We start from the raw sequence: 21,867 nt of genomic DNA, 5'->3' as shown, positions 1-21,867 counted from the left end.
TGTTTTCTGCTATTTTTGGTTTCAGAAATCCTACACATGAAATATTCTCGGAATTGGACGAAACAAAAGCCCAGAGTCTTATTTTCCACGGAGCTTTCCAAAAGACCGAAGGAGATACGAAGTGGGGCCACGAGATGGCGATACCACCTGGCGGCGCGGCCAAGGAGGGGCCCGCACCGCCCTATGGTGTGGGCCCCTCGTGAGCCCCCCGACTCTGCCCTTCCGCCTACTTAAACTCTCCGTCGCGAAAACCCTAGTACCGAGAGCCACGATACGAGAAAACATACTGTGACGCCATCGCCACCAATCCCATCTCGGGGGATTCAGGAGATCGCCTCCGGCACCCTGCCGGAGAGGGGAATCATCACCGGAGGGCTCTACATCATCATGCCCGCTTCCGGATTGATGCGTGAGTAGTTCATCCTTGGACTATGGGTCCATAGCAGTAGCTAGATGGTTGTCTTCTCCTCTTGTGCTATCATGTTTAGATCTTGTGAGCTGCCTATCATGATCAAGATCGTCTATTTGTAATGCTACATGTTGTGTTTGTTGGGATCCGATGAATATGGAATACTATGTCAAGTTGATTATTGATCTATCATATATATGTTGTTTATGATCTTGCATGCTCTCCGTTGCTAGTAGAGGCTATGGCCAAGTTGATACTTGTGACTCCAAGAGGGGGTATTTATGCTCGATAGTGGGTTCATGCCTCCATTGAATGCAGGACGAGTGACGAGAAAGTTCTAAGGTTGTGGATGTGTTGTTGCCACTAGGGATAAAACATCGATGATTTGTCTAGGGATATTTGTGTTGATTACATTACGCACCATACTTAATGCAATTGTCTGTTGTTTGCAACTTAATACTGGAAGGGGTGCGGATGCTAACCCGAAGGTGGACTTTTTAGGCATAGATGCATGCTGGATAGCGGTCTATGTACCTTGTCGTAATGCCCTAAGTAAATCTCATAGTAGTTATCATGATATGTATGTGCATTGTTATGCCCTCTCTATTTGTCAATTGCCCAACCGTAATTTGTTCACCCAACATGCTATTTATCTTATTGGAGAGACACCACTAGTGAGCTGTGGACCCCGGTCCATTCTTTTACATCTGAAATACAATCAACTGCAATCTCTGTTCTCTGTTGTTCTTCACAAGCAAACATCATTCTCCACACCATACATTTAATCCTTTGTTTACAGCAAGCCGGTGAGATTGACAACCTCACTGTTAAGTTGGGGCAAAGTATTTTTGTTGTGTTGTGCAGGTTCCACGTTGGCGCCGGAATCTCTGGTGTTGCGCCGCACTACACTCCTTCACAAACAACCTTCACGTGGCCTTCATCTCCTACTGGTTCGATAAACCTTGGTTTCATGCGAGGAAACTTGCTGCTGTACGCATCACACCTTCCACTTGGGGTTCCCAACGGACGTGTGCTTCACGCGTTATCAAGCTAAATTTCTGGCGCCGTTGCCGTGGAGATCAAGACACGCTGCAAGGGGAGTCTCTCACATCCAATCTCTTTACTTTGTTTATTGTCTTGCGTTACTTTATTTTATTTCCTGTTTTGTTTGCTTTCTTTATATCAAAAACACAAAAAAATAGTTACTTGCTTTATTTCATTTGTCTTGTTTGCTTTTCTTATATCAAAAACACAAAAAAATTAGTTACTAGTTTTACTTTATTTTATTCTGTTCTGCTTAGTTTATCTTTATTACTGTTAAAATGAATACTCCTGAGAATACTAAGTTGTGTGATTTCACTAGCACCAATAATAATTATTTTATATGCACTCCTATTGCTCCACCTGCTACTACAGAATTTTATGAAATTAAACCTGCTTTACTAAATCTTGTTATGAGAGAGCAATTTTCTTGTGTTAGTTCTGATGATGCTGCTGCCCATCTTAATAATTTTGTTGAATTTTGTGAAATGCAAAAGTATAAGGATATAGATGGAGACATTATAAAACTGAAATTGTTTCCTTTCTCCTTAAGAGGAAGAGCTAAAGATTGGTTGCTATCCTTGCCTAAGAATAGTATTGATTCATGGACTAAATGTAAAGATGCTTTCATTGGTAGATATTATCCTCCTGCTAAAATTATATCTTTGAGAAGTAGAATAATGAATTTTAAGCAATTGGATAATGAACATGTTGCTCAAGCAAGGGAAAGAATGAAATATTTGGTAAAGAATTGCCCTACCCATGGACTGACTACTTGGATGATCATCCAAACCTTCTATGCAGGATTGAATTTTTCTTCACGGAACCTATTGGATTCAGCTGCTGGAGGTACTTTTATGTCCATCACTTTGGGGGCGGCAACGAAGCTTCTTGATAATATGATGATCAATTACTCTGAATGGCACACTGAAAGGACTCCACAAGGTAAGAAGGTAAATTCTGTTGAAGAAACCTCCTCCTTGAATGATAAGATTGATGTGATTATGTCTATGCTTGTTAATGGTAGATCTAATGTTGATCCTAATAATGTTCCCTTAGCTTCATTGGTTGCTCAAGAAGAGAATGTTGATGTGAACTTCATTAAAAGTAATAATTTCAACAACAATGCTTATAGGAATAATTCTGGTAACAACTATAGGCCATATCCTTCTAATAATGGTAATGGTTATGGTAATTCTTATGGTAGATCCGTTTTGCCTAATGAGGAAAAGATGCTAGAAATCGAAAGAGCTACTAAGAGCTTTATGCAATCACAATATGAGCAAAATCAATTGTTTACTAAAACTATGAATGAACAATCTGTCTTGTTAAAAAATATAGGGAATCAACTTGAAAATTTGAATATGAAAATTTCTGGTTTGCAAACTAAGCTTTCAAATGCTGAAAATCGAATCTCATACATGTCTGAGTCACAAGCTTCTTTAATTAATAAAATGGCTGATAAAACTGAGGATAATGATAACAAAATTCTTACTACAGCAAACGCTATTCAAGTTCGAATTAATGACAATATTAGATTGATGGCTGAATTGCATGCTAGGTGGGAAAGAGAAGAAAAACTAGCTAAAGAGAATAATGTAGCTAAAGTTTGGACTATTACCACCACTAGTAATGATGATGCTTCACATGTTGCTAAACCTCCTACTATCAATGGTAAAATAATTGGTGTAGGCAATATTTCTACTCCTAGTGCAAAGCGTGCAAAATTGCCTGAAACTGCTAAAACTGCTGAAACTGCTTCTGATAAAAGTGCTGAAAATTTTCAGAATTTTGGGGACATTGATCCCATTGCTTTAGATCATAATGGTTTAGATTTTGATGATTGTCATATCTCTGAAGCTATTAAGTTCTTGCAAAAACTTGCTAGAAGTCCTAATGCTAGTGCTATAAACTTGGCCTTTACAAAACATATTACAAATGCTCTCATTAAAGTTAGAGAAGAGAAATTAAAACTTGAAACTTCTATTCCTAGGAAGTTAGAAGATGGTTGGAAGCCCATCATTAAAATGAGGGTCAATGATTTTGGTTGTAATGCTTTATGTGATCTTGGTGCAAGTATTTCTGTTATACCTAAGAAACTCTATGATATGCTTGACTTACCACCATTGAAAAATTGTTATTTGAAAGTTAATCTCGCTGATAATTCTATAAAGAAACCTTTGGGAGGATTAATAATGTTCACATTATGGTTAACAATAACCTTGTCCCCGTTGATTTTGTTGTCTTGGATATTGAGTGCAATGCATCTTGTCCCATTATTTTGGGAAGACCCTTTCTTCGAACTATTGGTGCTATTATTGATATGAAGGAAGGAAATATTAAGTATCAATTTCCTCTTAAGAAAGGTATGGAACACTTCCCTAGAAAGATAAGGAGGTTACCTTTTGATTCTATTATTAGAAAAAATTATGATTTTGATGCTTTATATCTTGATGTTACTTGAGTTACACTTTCTGCGCCTAGCTGAAAGGCGTTAAAGAAAAGCGCTTATGGGAGACAACCCATCATTTTATTTCTGCAATTTTTGTTTTATATTTGTGTCTTGGAAGTTGTTACTACTGTAGCAACCTCTCCTTATCTTTACTTTATTGCATTGTTGTGCCAAGTAAAGTCTTTGATAGTAAGGTTGATACTAGATTTGGATTTTTGCGCAGAAACAGATTTCTTGCTGTCACGAATTTGAGTATATCTCCCTGTAGGTAACTCAGAAAAATTTGCGAAAAATCATGAGTAATCCTCAGATATGTACGCAACTTTCATTCAATTTGAGCTTCTTCATCTGAGCATGTTAAGTGCCTCTAAAAAATTCGTCTCTATGGACTGTTCTGTTTTGACAGATTCTGCCTTTTATTTCACATTGCCTCTTTTACTGTGTTGGATGGATTTCTGTAGCGACCCAGGAAAATATCCCTATTAGATTTTTGCTTGTTCAATTTTGTTGTGCATCATCATGGCATCATGCATCATAGCATCCATGTTTTTATTAAATAAAACTATTTTTTTTATCCTCGCTCTCTTTCGTACTTCAAAATAAACCCAAAATAATAATAATGTTTTGGATGTTTAACAAAAACCTATTTTAAATCCTTGCTAATGTTTCTAAAATATTCTCCACGTGTTTTAAAATCCCTTCTCTCCCAGAACGCTTTCCCTCTTCTCTTTGCTCCGTTTGAAGAATTGAAGAAGAGAAGAAATTGCAGCAGAAAAATCAAATGGAAAAGAAGAGAAATGAGCGGCCCAGCCAGACCATCTAATCTCCACCGAAGGTCCAAGTAACGCTCCATCCCACCTCGCTGCTCTTCTTCTTTGTACGGCAGCGCATCCGTGCCTCCGCATGTCGCTGTCTCGTGATGGGACGGTCGTGAGCTCTCCCGTCTTCTTTAAAAACCATCCGCTGCAACCCTACCTGCCCTAGCCTCCCCCTCCACTCCTGTGTCGCGCCGCCACTCTCGTTTTTATCTCTCCCGCAAGCAAGAACCGAGCTCCGCCTCTCTTGTTTCTCCGCTCTCTCTCTCTCGCCAGCGAGCTGCACCACCACGGCCACACGCGCCGCCGTGCGCGCCCGGCAACCTCGACGTTGTCAAGCTCCGCTGCACCCGACCCTCTCATGATCTGCAGCTCATCCCCGATGTTTATCCGTCCAGCACGTCGCCACGTTCCTGGCCGTGGCGCATCAAGTACTCCGACGTCCCGGCGCCGTCCCGTCCCCGACCTTGCAGCAACCGCGCATACACCTCGTCTCGTCTTGCGCTGCTCCGTGCTGCCGCCAAGATCTTCAGGACGTTGTCGACCGCGTCCCCGACCTCGTCGCCCAGCTCCGCTTCCGGCCGTTCCTCGTGGGCATGCTGAACGACCTTCTGTTGCCTCTCTGCTCCGACCTCGTCGGCCTCCTTTCATCGCGTCAAGCTCTTCGTCCTCGTTGCAACGCCAGCGTCGCCCCGCTCTATGTCGCCTCTGCTTCTTGCCGACAGCCGACCACGTCGACCTCGCATCTGCATCTGCTCGTTTCTGGCCGCGGCTGCAACTCCACGATCCGCGTCTTCGTCTGGTCAAAAACTGCCGCCTCTCCGTTCCATCGTGATCCAAACAGTTGCCCAGTGGTAATCCCTTGCTAATCTTCCCGTGAGACCCAAGTTCAAAATCTGCTCTGGCAGAGAAAGCCACCCTTTTTGTCTCATTTGCTTATCCTTCTCTGCTTACAGCCGGGATCTCTTCGTCTACCGCCGCCGCGTTGGATCGATCAAGTCTTCGCGTTGCATGGCTGGGTCAAATCATCTGCATCTCAACTGCAATCAACATACAGAGTATAGACTATCTGGTCCGTTCCTTGATACTGTTTCCTGTTTCCGAGAGATCCAAGTTCAATTCCAGAATCGGCTGAAAAGGGGCCAACCCTTTTGCTGATTTGTTTTCTCTTGCCCGCTGACAGATGGACCCCGCCCGTAAGTGACTCGGACTAGATCTAACCCCGGTGAGAAAATCGTCCGCCTGGTCAGCTACTGCATCAGCGCCATGTGTACCTCCTGGTCCCGCGCGTCAGCGCCTTGGGCTAGACTCTCTTCGGTATAAACGTCCCTCTTTTCTGTGTTTTTTCGAAAAATTGCTGAACATGTTGTAAACTCACAAAATCAATATCTTTTAATCTGTAACTCGAATAAAAATGTTTTATATATGAAAATTGATCAGAAAAATATGAGAATCATTAATATGCCATTCATATGCATGTTTTCATATAACATCATGTCGTGTCGCTCTAGTTTGCATCGCACCTAATAATTAAATGCGGAGTAATTGGGAATTACCGGATACGGTTTCCCGCTTCGTTTAAATTGTGTAGCCCACTCATGCCATGATATGCCATGCTAATCAACATTTAATATTACCGGTAGAAAAATAACGTGAACCTAATAAATGTTTGTTCGGGGTTCCGAATCCCGCTTAATATGGATAAGTGCATCGCATCATACATGCCATGTCATGCATATCATCTTGATCATGCTGGATCTTTTTTATCCGTAGTAGTAAGACTTGCATACGTTGTGTGTTCCAGCATTTGCTTCTTCACGTATAGGATCACGAAGTGGTGTTGTGAGATACGACGAGTTCTCCGGATGTTCCTCGGCAAGCTTTAACAGGCAAGCAATTTCCCCTATACTTCTGCCCCTGCAGAAGTCGCTCACCTATTTTATTTTGCCTTCTCCCTCATGCTAGCTTTAAGTTGCGTTTTTATCACATGTCCCTTCCACTTGTTACCTCAAGCAGCCCATATTGCCACCACCAACCACCAACCTCCTACAGCTGTTGTTTGGTTATCGGGTCTGCCTTGCGAGTCGTAGTGCATGCTAGTGCTGTTTATATCTCGATACCGTTAATGTTATCTTATCGGGTTATCTGTTGGGGAATCATGACACATGGTTTATGGTTATATCTGTTGAGGATATCATGGTTACTTGTTAATAGTTGTTAGCGGAGGCATCGGTGGGTCAGCTGATCGTTTTGTGACGGCTCACTTGTGTTTCTTTAAAATTTAGGACCCCGAGTTCTTGTTATCTGTTCCGAGACTGAGCGCTCTAACCACACGTGGGTATGCTTATGGGTCTCCCCTTGACCACTGCCGGAATCTACAGCTTAGTCCAGTGGCCACAACTAGTTTGCAATGTTTTACCATTTGTTGTTGCGTGCATGCCAGCCTGTTACTTATTTACTTTGGGAAGCCCATGGGTGCCTTGTATCCCTTGTTTCTGGTATGCACGTATAGGTGCGGCACGTGCGTTTATCGCATGCTGAAGCGGGTCATTCGCCCCAGTGTGTGTTTTGACCCTCTGAAGCCGTCCTCGCAATAGCTAAGTCCGCTTCGGAGATACGGCCGGACTTCGATTCGGGTTCAACTTGGTTAGGTGGCTTCCTGGACATTGTTGTCGTGAAGGAGAGTGCGAGCCGTGATATCCACCTGTCGTAAGTGGGTCGAGCGGTGCGTGTGGGTACATTTGGGCAACCCCTGCAGGGTGTACATCTTATCGGTAAGCCGTGTCCGCGGTTATGGACGACTTGGAGCTGTATGACTCGATCATAGACAACTTACACATGTTATTTCAATAATAATAACTTGCATAGTAAGATAGAACAACTTAAATAATAACTGGTTAAAACTTGTCAAATGTGTGAGTGCCCTTGTAAGTACTTCCTTGCGAGTGGGGAACGCATCGGCTGTGTTATGTTTGCAGAGTATAGAACTGTTAGTTATGCGCTCTCTCACCTTCTCTGTTTAGACGAATGTTGTAGAGTGTCTCTATAGGTTTTTAGTGCTTGCGCGCTGCCGCTTAACCCCACCATATTGCCTATGAAGTTCCTCTTGCGTCCTCTAAGTCCCCTGCGTGCCTCAAGTACAAAGGACGACTGGTTGACGAATGCTTATACGTCTTGAAGTCTTGTTAAGTACGAACCCGTACTTATTGCTGCTTCTACGGGACATAACCTGGGCAGGTATGAAGATATGTTCGATGAAGACGACGTTAGCAAGGTTACCCTTCCGGCTTGGCCTGGGCAGGGTTATGGACGCCACTGGTTATCTTCAGGACTCTTAGTCCAAATTTGTATCTTGTCCGTACTCGGACGCATTTGATCTTCTGTATGATTTGGATCTTTGTATTGTATATTTGTATTCTTGACTCGTTGGAGTCGTCGTTGTAATATATCTCTTTCTTGTGGGCTCTATTGTAATCCTGTTGTAATGTTACCGCTCGTGATTGATTCCACCCGCATCGCGTGCATGCTTCGGCGTGTACGAGGCGCTTGGTGGTGCGTCTCCTAAAATCGATATCGTGCGGATTTCGGCGGATTCGCTGGGATCCTCATGGTACCGGTTTTGGGGCGTCACAATTTCTTTGTTCCATTAACTTTCAGTAGCTTTGGGTGATGTCCAGAAGTGTTAGGAATGATTGTGTCCTCTCTGAACATGTGAATTTTTGATTATGCACTAACCCTCTAATGAGTTTGTTTTGAGTTTGGTGTGGAGGAAGTTTTCAAGGGTCAAGAGAGGAGGATGATACAATATGATCAAGAAGAGTGAAAAGTCCAAGCTTGGGGATGCCCCCGTGGTTCATCCCTGCATATTTCGAGAAGACTCAAGCATCTAAGCTTGGGGATGCCCACGGCATCCCCTTCTTCATCGACAACTTATCAGGTCACCTCTAGTGAAACTATATTTTTATTTCGTCACATCTTATGAAACTTGGAGCGTCTGTATGCTTTTATTTTTGTTTTTGTTTGAATAAACTCGGATCCTAGCACTCTTTGTGTGGGAGAAAGACACGCTCCGCTGTTTCATATGAACACTGGTGTTCTTAGCTTTACTTTTAATGTTCATGGCGAAGGTTGAAAACTGCTTCGTTCATTGCTATTTGGTTGGAAACAGAAAATGCTCCATGTGGTAATTGGTATATTGTCTTGAATAATTTGATACTTGGCAATTGTTTTGAGCTCTCAATTAGATCATGTTTAAGCTCTTGCATCATGTAGTGTGAACCTAGTAGTGGAAAACTACCGTAGAGCTTGTTGAAATTTGGTTTGCATGATTGGTCTCTCTAAAAGTCTAGATATTTTCTGGTTAAGGTGTTTGAACAACAAGGAGATAGTGTAGAGTCTTATAATGCTTGCAATATGTTCTTATGTAAGTTTTGTTGTACCGGTTCATACTTGAGTTTGCTTCAAACAACCTTGCTAGCCAAAGCCTTGTACTGAGAGGGAATGCTTCTCGTGCATCCAAAACCTTGAGCCAAAACCTATGTCATTTGTGTCCACCATAACTACCTACTACATGGTATTTTGCTGCCATTCCAAGTAAATTTCTTGCGTGCTACCTTTAAAATTTCATTCCTTGTCTTTGCAATACATAGCTCATGGGAAAATAGCTTAAAAAACTATTGTGGTATTGAATATGTTGCTTATGTATCTTATTTCTTATAAGTTGCTTGTTGAGCGGTAACCATGTTTCTAGGGACGCCATCAACTATTACACCTTTATTGAATATCATGTGAGATGCTATGCATGTTCGTCTTGTCTGAAGTAAGGGTGATTTATCATGATTAAATGGTTTGAGTATGCATATTGTTAGAGAAGAACATTGGGCCGCCAACTTAAGCCATGTATCATGGTGGAAGTTTCAGTTTGGACATTAATCCTCAATCTCTTATGAGAATATTATCTGTTGTTGAATGCTTAAGCATTAAAGAGGAGTCCATTATCTGTTGTCTATGTTTTCCGGGTACGGATGTCCTTACGTTGAGATCTATCAAAAACGAGAAATCAAATGCGATCTATCTCCTTGGACCTTTGTACAGGTGACATAGAGGTACCCCTTTGTGACACTTGGTTGAAACATATGTAATGCAATGATAATCCATGGAAATCCAAGCTAATTAGGACAAGGTGCGGGCACTATTGGTATTCGATGCATGAGGCTTGCAACTTATAGGATGTCTTATGCATAACACATATGAATTATTACTACCGTTGACAAAATTGTTTCTATGCTTTCAAAATAAAAAGCTCTAGCACAAGAGTAATCTCTGCTTCCCTCTGCGAAGGGGCCTTTCTTTTACTTTATGTTGAGTCAGTTTACCTACTTCTTTCTATCTTAGAAGCAAACACTTGTGTCAACTGAGTGCATTGATTCTTACATACTTGCTTATTTGCATTCATCATATTACTTTGTGTTGACAATTATCCATGAGATATATCCATGAGATAAACATGTTGAAGTTGAAAGCAACTGCTGAAACTTATATCTTCCTTTGTGTTGCTTCAAAACTTTCTACTAAGAATTTATTGCTTTATGAGTTAACTCTTATGCAAGACTTATTGATGCTTGTCTTGAAAGTACTATTCATGAAAAGAATTTGCTATATGATCAGTTGTTTAGTCATTATCTTTGCCATTGCTTTGAATCACTTCATTCATCTCATATGCTTTATAATAGTATTGATCAAGATTATGATAGCAGCATGTCACTTCAGAAATTATCCTTGTTATCGTTTACCTACTCGAGGGCGAGTAGGAACTAAGCTTGGGGATGCTTGATACGTCTCAAACGTATCTATAATTTCTAATGTTCCATGCTAGTTTTATGACAATACTCACATGTTTTATATACACTTTGCATCATTTTGATGCATTTTCCGGCACTAACCTATTAACAAGATGCCGAAGCGCCAGTTCTCGTTTTCTCGCTATTTTTGGTTTCAGAAATCCTACACAGGAAATATTCTCGGAATTGGACGAAACAAAAGCCCAGAGTCTTATTTTCCACGGAGCTTTCCAGAAGACCGAAGGAGATACGAAGTGGGCCACGAGGTGGCGACACCACCTGGCGGCGCGGCCAAGGAGGGGCCCGCGCTGCCCTATGGTGTGGGCCCCTCGTGAGCCCCCCGACTCTGCCCTTCCGCCTACTTAAACTCTCCGTCGCGAAAACCCTAGTACCGAGAGCCACGATACGAGAAAACATACTGTGACACCGTCGCCGCCAATCCCATCTCGGGGGATTCAGGAGATCGCCTCCGGCACCCTGCAGGAGAGGGGAATCATCACCGGAGGGCTCTACATCATCATGCCCGCTTCCGGATTGATGCGTGAGTAGTTCATTCTTGGACTATGGGTCCATAGCAGTAGCTAGATGGTTGTCTTCTCCTCTTGTGCTATCATGTTTAGATCTTGTGAGCTGCCTATTGATGTCTACGCACGCTTCTATTCCCGTAGACGAGTGCTTGGGCCTCCAAGAGCAGAGGTTTGTAGAACAAGCAGCAAGTTTCCCTTAAGTGAATCACCCAAGGTTTATCGAACTCAGGGAGGTAGAGGTCAAAGATATCCCTCTCAAGCAACCCCGCAATTACGATACAAGAAGTCTCTTGTGTCCCTAACACACCCAATACACTTGTCAGATGTATAGGTGCACTAGTTTGGCGAAGAGATAGTAAGATGCAAGTGATATGGATGAATATGAGTAGTAATAACAATCTGAAATAAATATGGCAGCAAGTAAACATGCAGTAGAACAGTAAATAAACGGTGATTCGATATTTGGAAACAGGGCCTAGGGATCATACTTTCACTAGTGGACACTCTCAACATTGATCACATAATTGAATAAATAAATGCTACACTCTCTTGTTGGATAATAAACACCATTCATTGTGTAGGGCTACAAAAGCACACCTCAAGACGGAGTTAACAAGCTCCACAACGTCATAAAGGAATCACACACGATGCGCACACCGTCACCGTCACACCGTGGTGAGTGAATCCGGAGTTCATATTAAAGTAACCTCTAGAGTGTATAATAGTGCTACTCTGGATAACTCTCCTAATGGAATCACTAATCGTGTAGTGGCTACAAAAGCTCCGCTCGAGTTCATCAAGTACTTGACAAACACCACTCATAGGGATATCCACGTCAAATCATAAATCCAAGATAATATATTTATCATAGTGATAGTTAACTTCATAATCTACAAGAGATCACAATCATAACCTACGCCAAGTACTACATGATGCACACACTGTCCTCTTTACATCATGGAGGAGGAATAGACTACTTTAATAACACCACTAGAGTAGCACATAGATGATATTCAACTAGATCACAAAGCTCATGATCACATAAAGATCACATGGGAGAGAGAGATGAACCACATAGCTACTGGTAGAGCCCTTAGCCTCGAGGGAGAACTACTCCCTCCTCATCATGGGAGACAACGATGGCGATGAAGATGGTGGTGGTGTCGATGGAGATGACTCCGGGGGCAATTCCCCGTCCCGGCGGCGTACCGGAACAGAGACTTCTGTCCCCCGAAACGGAGTTTCGCGATGGCGGCAGCGTCCCTGGAGTCTTTCTGGAGTTTCGTCAATTGGTGTCCAGTTTTTAGGTCACGAGGGACTTTATAGGCGAAGAGGCGGCGCAAGGGGGCGCCTGGGGGGCCCACACCATAGGCTGGCGCCCCCCCTTCCAGGCCGCGCCGCCATGTGGTCTGGGGGCCCCAGGCCTCCCCTCCGACTCTCCTTCGGTGTCCTGGTCCGTCTCGGTGAATTATGATGTTTGGTCTTCGTTTCGTCAAATTCCGAGAATATTGCCCGAACAGCCTTTCTGGAACCAAAAACAGCAGAAAATAGGAACTGACACTGTGGCATCTTGTTAATAGGTTAGTTCCGGAAAATGCATGAAATCATTATAAAGTGTGAGCAAAACATGTAGGTATTGTTATAAAACTAGCATGGAACATCAGAAATTATAGATACGTTGGAGACGTATCACCTATCATGATCAAGATCGTCTATTTGTAATGCTACATGTTGTGTTTGTTGGGATCCGATGAATATGGAATACTATGTCAAGTTGATTATTGATCTATCATATATATGTTGTTTATGATCTTGCATGCTCTCCGTTGCTAGTAGAGGCTCTGGCCAAGTTGATACTTGTGACTCCAAGAGGGGGTATTTATGCTCGATAGTGGGTTCATGCCTCCATTGAATCTGGGACAGTGACAGAAAGTTCTAAGGTTGTGGATGTGCTGTTTCCACCAGGGATAAAACATCGATGCTTTGTCTAAGGATATTTGTGTTGATTACATTACGCACCACACTTAATGCAATTGTTTGTTGTTTGCAACTTAATACTGGAAGGGGTGCGGATGCTAACCCGAAGGTGGACTTTTTAGGCATAGATGCATGCTAGATAGCGGTCTATGTACTTTGTCGTAATGCCCTAAGTAAATCTCATAGTAGTTATCATGATATGTATGTGCATTGTTATGCCCTCTCTATTTGTCAATTGCCCAACTGTAATTTGTTCACCCAACATGCTATTTATCTTATTGGAGAGACACCGCTAGTGAACTGTGGACCCCGGTCCATTCTTTTACATCTGAAATACAATCAACTGCAATCTCTGTTCTCTGTTGTTCTTCACAAGCAAACATCATTCTCCACACCATACATTTAATCCTTTGTTTACCGCAAGCTGGTGAGATTGACAACCTCACTGTTAAGTTGGGGCAAAGTATTTTGGTTGTGTTGTGCAGGTTCCACGTTGGCGCCGGAATCCCTGGTGTTGGGCCGCACTACACTCCTTCACCAACAACCTTCACGTGGCCTTCATCTCCTACTGGTTCGATAAACCTTGGTTTCATACTGAGGGAAACTTGCTGCTGTACGCATCACACCTTCCACTTGGGGTTCCCAACGGACGTGTGCTTTACGCATTATCAGCTTGCTGTAAACAAAGGATTAAATGTATGGTGTGGAGAATGATGTTTTCTTGCAAAGAACAACAAAGAACAATGATTGCAGTAGGTTGTATTTCAGATGTAAAAGAATGGACCGGGGTCCACAATTCACTAGTGGTGTCTCTCCAATAAGATAAATAGCATGTTGGGTGAACAAATTACAGTTGGGCAATTGACAAATAGAGAGGGCATAACTATGCACATACATATCATGATGACTAGTATGAGATTTACTTAGGGCATTACGACAAAGAACATAGACCGCTATCCAGCATGCATCTATGCCTAAAAAGTCCACCTTCGGGTTAGCATCCGCACCCCTTCCGACATTAAGTTGCAAACAACTGAACAATTGCATTAAGTACTTGTGCGTAATGTAAACAATACAAATATCCTTAGACAAAGCATCGATGTTTTATCCCTAGTGGCAACAAGACATCCACAACCTTAGAACTTTCGTCACCGTCCCGCATTCAATGGAGGCATGAACCCACTATCTAGCATAAATACCCCCTCTTGGAGTTACAAGTATCAACTTGGCCAGAGCCTCTACTAGCAACGGAGAGCATGCAAGATCATAAACAACATATATGATAGATCAATAATCAACTTGACATAGTATTCCATATTCATCGGATCCCAACAAACACAACATGTAGCATTACAAATAGATGATCTTGATCATGATAGGCAACTCACAAGATCTAAACATGATAACACAATAGGAGAAGACAACCATCTAGCTACTGCTATGGACCCATAGTCCAAGGATGAACTACTCACGCATCAGTCCGGAGGCGGGCATGGTGATGTAGAGCCCTCCGGTGATGATTCCCCTCTCCGGCAGGGTGCCGGAGGCAATCTTCAGAAGCCCCGAGATGGGGTTGACGGCGGCGGCGTCTCAGTAACTTTTCTCGTATCGTGGCTCTCGGTACTAGGGTTTTCGCGACGGAAGAAATATATAGGCGAAGGGGCAGAGTCGGGCGACACCCGAGGGGCCCACCCCATATGGCGGCGCGGCCAGGGTTTGGGGCCGCGCCCCCCTATGGTGTGGCCGCCTCGTGGCCCCTCTTCGTCTCCTCTTCGGTGTTCTGGAAGGCTCCGTGGAAAATAAGACCGTGGGATTTTGTTTCGTCCAATTTCGAGAATATTTCCTGTGTAGGATTTACGAAACCAAAAACAGCAGAAAACGAGAACTGGCGCTTTGGCATCTTGTTAATAGGTTAGTGCCGGAAAATGCATAAAATGATATAAAGTGTATATAAAACATGTGAGTATTGTCATAAAACTAGCATGGAACATAAGAAATTATAGATACGTTTGAGACATATCAAGCATCCCCAAGCTTAGTTCCTACTCGCCCTCGAGTAGGTAAACGATAAAAATGATAATTTCTGAAGTGACATGCTACCATCATAATCTTGATCAATACTATTGTAAAGCATATGAGATGAATGAAGTGATTCAAAGCAATGGTCTATAGTTTGTTAACAAATAGATAATGACTAAACAACTGAATCATATAGCAAAGACTTTTCATGAATAGTACTTTCAAGACAAGCATCAACAAGTCTTGCATAAGAGTTAACTCATAAAGCAATAGATTCTTAATAGAAGGTTTTGAAGCAACACAAAGGAAGATTTAAGTTTCAGCAGATTGCTTTCAACTTTCAACATGTATATCTCATGGATAATTGTCAACACAAAGTAATATGATGAGTGCAAATAAGCAAGTATGTAAGAATCAATGCACACAGTTGACACAAGTGTTTGCTTCTAAGATAGAAAGAAGTAGGTAAACCGACTCAACATAAAGTAAAAGAAAGGCCCTTCGCAGAGGGAAGCAGGGATTACTCATGTGCTAGAGCTTTTTTATTTTCAAAACATGGAAACAATTTTGTCAACGGTAGTAATAATTCATATGTGTTATGCATAAAACCTCCTATAAGTTGCAAGCCTCATGCATCAAATACTTATAGTGCCCGCTCCTTGTCCTAATTAGTTCGGATTTCCATGGATTATCATTGCATTACATATGTTTCAACCAAGTGTCACAAAGGGGTACCTCTATGCCACCTGTACAAAGGTCCAAGGAGATAGATCGCATTTGATCTCTTAATTTTGATAGATCTCAACTTGAGGACATCCATACCAGGAAAACATAGAAAACAGATAATGGACTCCTCTTTAATGCTTTAAGCATTCAACAACAGATAATATTCTCATAAGAGATTTGAGGATTAATGTCCAAGCTGAAACTTCCACCATGATACATGGCTTTGGTTGGCGGCCCAATGTTCTTCTCTAACAATATGCATACTCAAAGTATGCTTCTTAGTCACTCCAAAATGAAGCTCTTGGGGAGTACGAAGGGATTTGCAAGAATTCCACCCCGGTGACAAGTGGCAATAGGATGGCGATCGGCGACCAACCCTAACTCCGGTGATCTCCCGGGCGAGAGGTGATCGGTCCTCCCTCTCTCCCTCCACCTCAGGTAATCTTGGCTCTCATCTCCCCCCTCTCACCAATGTCGCCCCCCTCATGGAAGTGGATGGTGAGATACTCGCGGACGTCCGATCGGGGTTCCTCTGATCCAGAAGTCTTAGAGGGCGAATTGCATCTGTGGGTCTTGAAGGAGTGGATCACTCTCACATCGGCTGATGGTAATCATCGGGAAATTCTTGACGGATAATGAGATCTTGAAGATTGGATCTGTGGTGCAATTCTCCTCGTTTGAGGCCAAAGTGGTAAGATGCACCCTCTCGCCATGCATTGGGGAAAGCAGTACGTCAGATATTACTACATCGGATGTGTATGACTCTTCTGATGTGCCGCACTTGGTGAAGACGTGGAAGATCTCTTACTCCACGATCCGTGATCTTGATCGGGGTAGAATGAAATCATATGATGGTTCCTTATGCTTGTATGAGGATTTACTTATGCTGAAAAATGCGAAGGGCGATCGGGTGGGTTTCAGACCTAGAGAGAAGAAGGATCTCTTTAGCGTGGGTGCAAAACTCTTTTTTCCTAAGCATGTTGTCAGGATGGGACTGCCTATGTACACTCCATCGAATTCGGATGCAGGAAGCTTGTCAAAGAAGATCATAGAATCACGATGTGAGGACACTACCCCCTCAGTGATAAATGCAAAGGTTGATCTGTTGCAGCAGCAGGAGCAGGCAATGAGGGAGACTCATTCATCTGATAGTGGTCGCCAGCACTCTCACTTCTCTGAGGATCATGAATCTATGAGTCCTTGTTTTAGCTTCTCACATGGTAGAAATTTTGCCAGAGATGTGCTTGCTAAATTTCAATCTAGAGTTGCTCCTGCAGAAGACTCGGGTCATTTCGTGATGGTGGTTTCTTTTGGTAGATCAGTTTTCAAAATGGAGGAAAGTTTAGTCAGTGTTGCTTTGGAATCTGTGATTGGAGGACAGTGTGATTAGCTTAAAGTGTCTTGGTTGAGTGACAGAGTTTTTTCTTTTTGTGTGGCAAGTAAAGATATTGGTTTTCACATCTTCAAGTTTAGAAAGTTTGCTTGTGCACAATTTAAGTGCTTCTTTCATCTTTGGGGACGTGGTGGTCCTAATTGGAGGTGGGAATTTTCACATTGGAAAAATGAGATTGAAGAGGAATGGACACTGGTCAGCCCATCTCGCACTGTTTCTAAGAAGGGTTTAGATGCACTTAAGTTGAACCCAAAGAAATTGGCGATTGCACAAAATCAGTTTGAGAAAAGGAAGTTATTGTTTGCTGACAATTTAAATTATTTAGCTTGTCTGGGATATTCACAACCTTCTGCTGTTCAATTGCCTAAGGATATGTTTATTATAGAGGCTTCCCCTCAAATTACATTTGGTTCAGTTAAGAGCTTTCCTTTTGCACAGGAGAAAGTATCTGATCCTAGCCCTATTCCAGTTGAGCGGGATGCTCACTCTGTTTTAAACAATGGCAAAGATAGGCCTGGTACCAGTTGGGCTGATGAGGTTGAATTGCAGCACGTTTCGGAAGAGAAGGCCCAGGATGATTTTAATAAAATGATTGATGATATGGCTTATAAGGTTTGGGCCTGCGGGCGTTGTTTGAATATGGGCCATCAAACTAAGGACTGTGAAAATGATATCAGATGAGGGCCTGTTTTTCTTAGGGCATATTAAACGTAACTGTTTTGGACAAAAAAACAGAAAAAACGATGGGTTCCTAAATCCGCCGTTCCTTCTTCCAATAAAGAAACAGAGTCCTTGTCTTTACCGGCCGACTCGCCCTCTCCGCACATCCAAACAAATCCTGCAGCTTCTCTTCTTAGCAACCCTGCCCCGCCGACATCGCCGTCATCATCTGCTCCGATGGCCGTCTTGAAGTTGACCCGTTGCCTTGGTTGCCGTGGGGTCATCAAGTGATTGACGGCGGTCCGACGAGGTTGCCACGGTCCTACTACTTCCCGGCGCACGATCCACCGTCGGAGCACCAGGACTACTGCATTGTGGTGCTTGACCCGCCTCCACCTCCTCAGGCTGCGGCGCTTTGGAGGGAACAGGTGCATGATTTCCTTGTTGGACCTCTGCAGCGCAATGTTGTTTCGATTCAAGCTAGTCTATTTGGGGTAGGGCTTTTCCAGTTGAACGGACCAAACTCGGTTAATGCATTGGTTCAGCATGGACACTATCAGCTGTAGGATAACGTTGCATAGAAAACAAAAAATTTCCTACCGCGAACACGCAATCCAAGCCAAGATGCAATCTAGAAGATGGTAGCAACGAGGGGGTATCGAGTCTCACCCTTGAAGAGATTCCAAAGCCTACAAGATGAGGCTCTTGTTGCTGCGGTAGACGTTCACTTGCCGCTTGCAAAAGCGCGTAGAAGATCTTGATCACGATCGCTTCCGGCGCCACGAACGGGCAGCACCTCCGTACTCGGTCACACGTTCGGTTGTTGATGAAGGCGACGTCCACCTCCCCGTTCCGGCGGGCAGCGGAAGTAGTAGCTCCTCTTGAATCCGACAGCACGACGGCGTGGTGTCGGTGGTGGTGGAGAAATCCGGCGGAGCTTCGCTTAAGCGTGCGGGATGTAGTGGAGGAGAGAGACCGCTAGGGTTTGGGGAGAGAGGGGGTTGGGCACCGGCCCTCTAAGGGGTGCGGCCAAGGCTGAGGCTTGAAGTCATCAGCCCCCCTCTCCTATGCCCCTCATTATATAGGTGGAAGCACCAAGAGTTCTAGTCCAAATCTTCGAATAAGACCCCAACACTAAAACCTCCCATATGTGGGAAACCTACTCAAGGAGGGAGTCCTACCCAAGGTGGGACTCCCACCTTTCCTTGAGGTGGGTTGGCCGGCCACCCTAGGGGAGTCCACCTTGGACTCCTCCCCTTTAGGGTTGGCTGATCATGCAAGGTGGAGTCCCTCCGGGACTCTACTTTCCATGGTGATTTCTTCCGGACTTTTCTAGAACCTTCTAGAACCTGCCATAAATGCACCGGATCATTTCCAAACTTGGAATATGACTTCCTATATATGAATCTTATTCTCCGGACCATTCCGGAACTCCTCGTGATGTTCGGGATCTCATCCGGGACTCCGAAAAAATATTCGAACTCCATTCCATATTCAAGTTCTACCATTTCAACATCCAACTTTAAGTGTGTCACCCTACGGTTCGTGAACTATGCGGACATGGTTGAGTACTCACTCCGACCAATAACCAATAGCGGGATCCGGAGATCCATAATGGCTCCCACATATTCAACGATGACTTTAGTGATCGAATGAACCATTCACATACGATACCAATTCCCTTTGTCACGCGATATTTTACTTGTCCGAGGTTTGATCTTCGGTATCACTCTATACCTTGTTCATCCTCGTTTCCTGACAAGTACTCTTTACTCGTACCGTGGTATGTGGTCTCTTATGAACTTATTCATATGCTTGCAAGACATTAGACGACATTCCACCGAGAGGGCCCAGAGTATATCTATCCGTCATCGGGATGGACAAATCCCACTGTTGATCCATATGCCTCAACTCATACTTTCCGGATACTTAATCCCACCTTTATAACCACCCATTTACGCGGTGGCGTTTGATGTAATCAAAGTACCTTTCCGGTATAAGTGATTTACATGATCTCATGGTCATAAGGACTAGGTAACTATGTATCGAAAGCTTATAGCAAATAACTTAATGACGAGATCTTATGCTACGCTTAATTGGGTGTGTCCATTACATCATTCATACAATGATATAACCTTGTTATTAATAACATCCAATGTTCATGATTATGAAACTAATCATCCATTAATCAACAAGCTAGTTAAGAGGCATACTAGGGACTCTTTGTTTGTCTACATATCACACATGTACTAATGTTTCGGTTAATACAATTATAGCATGATATATAAACATTTATCATAAACATAAAGATATAAATAATAACCACTTTATTATTGCCTCTAGGGCATATCTCCTTCGATCTCCCACTTGCACTAGAGTCAATAATCTAGTTTACATTTGTAAAGATATAACACCTTGGCCTTATGGTGCTTTTATCATGTATTGCTCACGGGAGAGGTTTTTAGTCAACGGATCTGACACGCTCAGAAACGTATGTATTTTGTAATTCATTCGCATCACTCATTTCCAAATGAGTCGGCATTAAATATGTTTGGTCTTTTGGTGGAACCTTAATTCCGCGGTCTGAAATATGTCACTAATATTGTCAAACACAATATAGCTTCAAAGTTCTGACTCTGTCGGAAATACACCAAGTTCTCAAAGAACCTCTTGACTTAACATCCTTTGTCATTGTCAAAACAATGACATACTCCGCCTTCTTTTGTAGAATCCGTCACAATATTTAGAACTCTTCTAAATCTAGCATAGACAACTTCTAGCTCATTGTGCTACCTTTTAAACAACACTTAATCTAATTTGAGATTGAAATTATATTTTATATGTGACAAAACCAATATCGGTGTAACACCTTACAGCGATTTGTTTGTCATTTCTTCATACAAAAACATATATATATATATCCTTAGTTCTTCTAAAGTACTCAAGGATATTCTTACTGTCATCCAATGATCATCATATGAATCATTCTGGTATATGCTCATAACACTTTATAGCACATGATATCTGATTGTGTACATATTATTCGTGATCTATAATCACTCATGTGTTTTTACTCATTGAGTGTCAGATACACTCAAGTCTTGTTAAAACTTCACATGACAAGAATATTTTCTTAATATTTCTATATTGAACTATTTTCAATATCCATTATATGTACTTTGACTTAAACTTATTTTGTGTTTCAATCTATCTTCATAGATCTTGACACTAGATATGTTTCAGTCCATATCCTTTCATTGAAATTAATTTCTCAATGAAACCTTTTAATCAAGTATATAATTACATCATTTATAACTAACTATATGTCACCTACATAAAGTATTATAAATGTGTCTTAGCGCTCCCACTTAATTTCTTGCAAATGCAAGCCTCTTCATCGTCTCTGATGAAATCAAAAACTCTTTGACTATTTCATCCGGTGAAGATTCCAACTCCGCAATACTTACTTCATCCAATTGAAGTTCGTATACCTATCTAGTATTCCACGGACCAGCAAAACTCTTGGTTGTATCTTGTATACACCTTTAATACATACTTCGATAAGTAATGTATTTTGCCATCCTACTAGCATATCTCATAAAAGAAATATGTAGTGATTACTAGAATAATCCACATAGACTATAAGCATTGCTACGGAAGATCTAATCTTATCGTAGTCAACTCTTTGAACTTTGTCGTAAACAATTTTTCAACAAGTCGAGCTTCTTCAAAGATATTTCATCTAAGTCTATAGATCCATTTACTTTCAAAAAGTATTCATCTATTATGGATTTCATGGTGCATGGCCATTTTAACGGAGTTAGGGCCCATCATAACTTCTTTGCTTGTAGTTGGTTTATCATTGTTCAAAATCAATCCTTTGTCCACAAATCATTTATTTGATCACAAAGTAAACCATACCTACAAGGTTCAATATGTACTTCGATCTCCATGGCTAAAACACTTTGTAGTCATAGGAGCCATGATCGTCGTGGCCGCTTCCGAACC

Source organism: Lolium rigidum, chromosome 1, assembly GCF_022539505.1.
Source record: "Lolium rigidum isolate FL_2022 chromosome 1, APGP_CSIRO_Lrig_0.1, whole genome shotgun sequence".
Classification (NCBI taxonomy): Eukaryota; Viridiplantae; Streptophyta; class Magnoliopsida; order Poales; family Poaceae; genus Lolium; species Lolium rigidum.
This window is presented reverse-complemented; position numbering follows the sequence as displayed.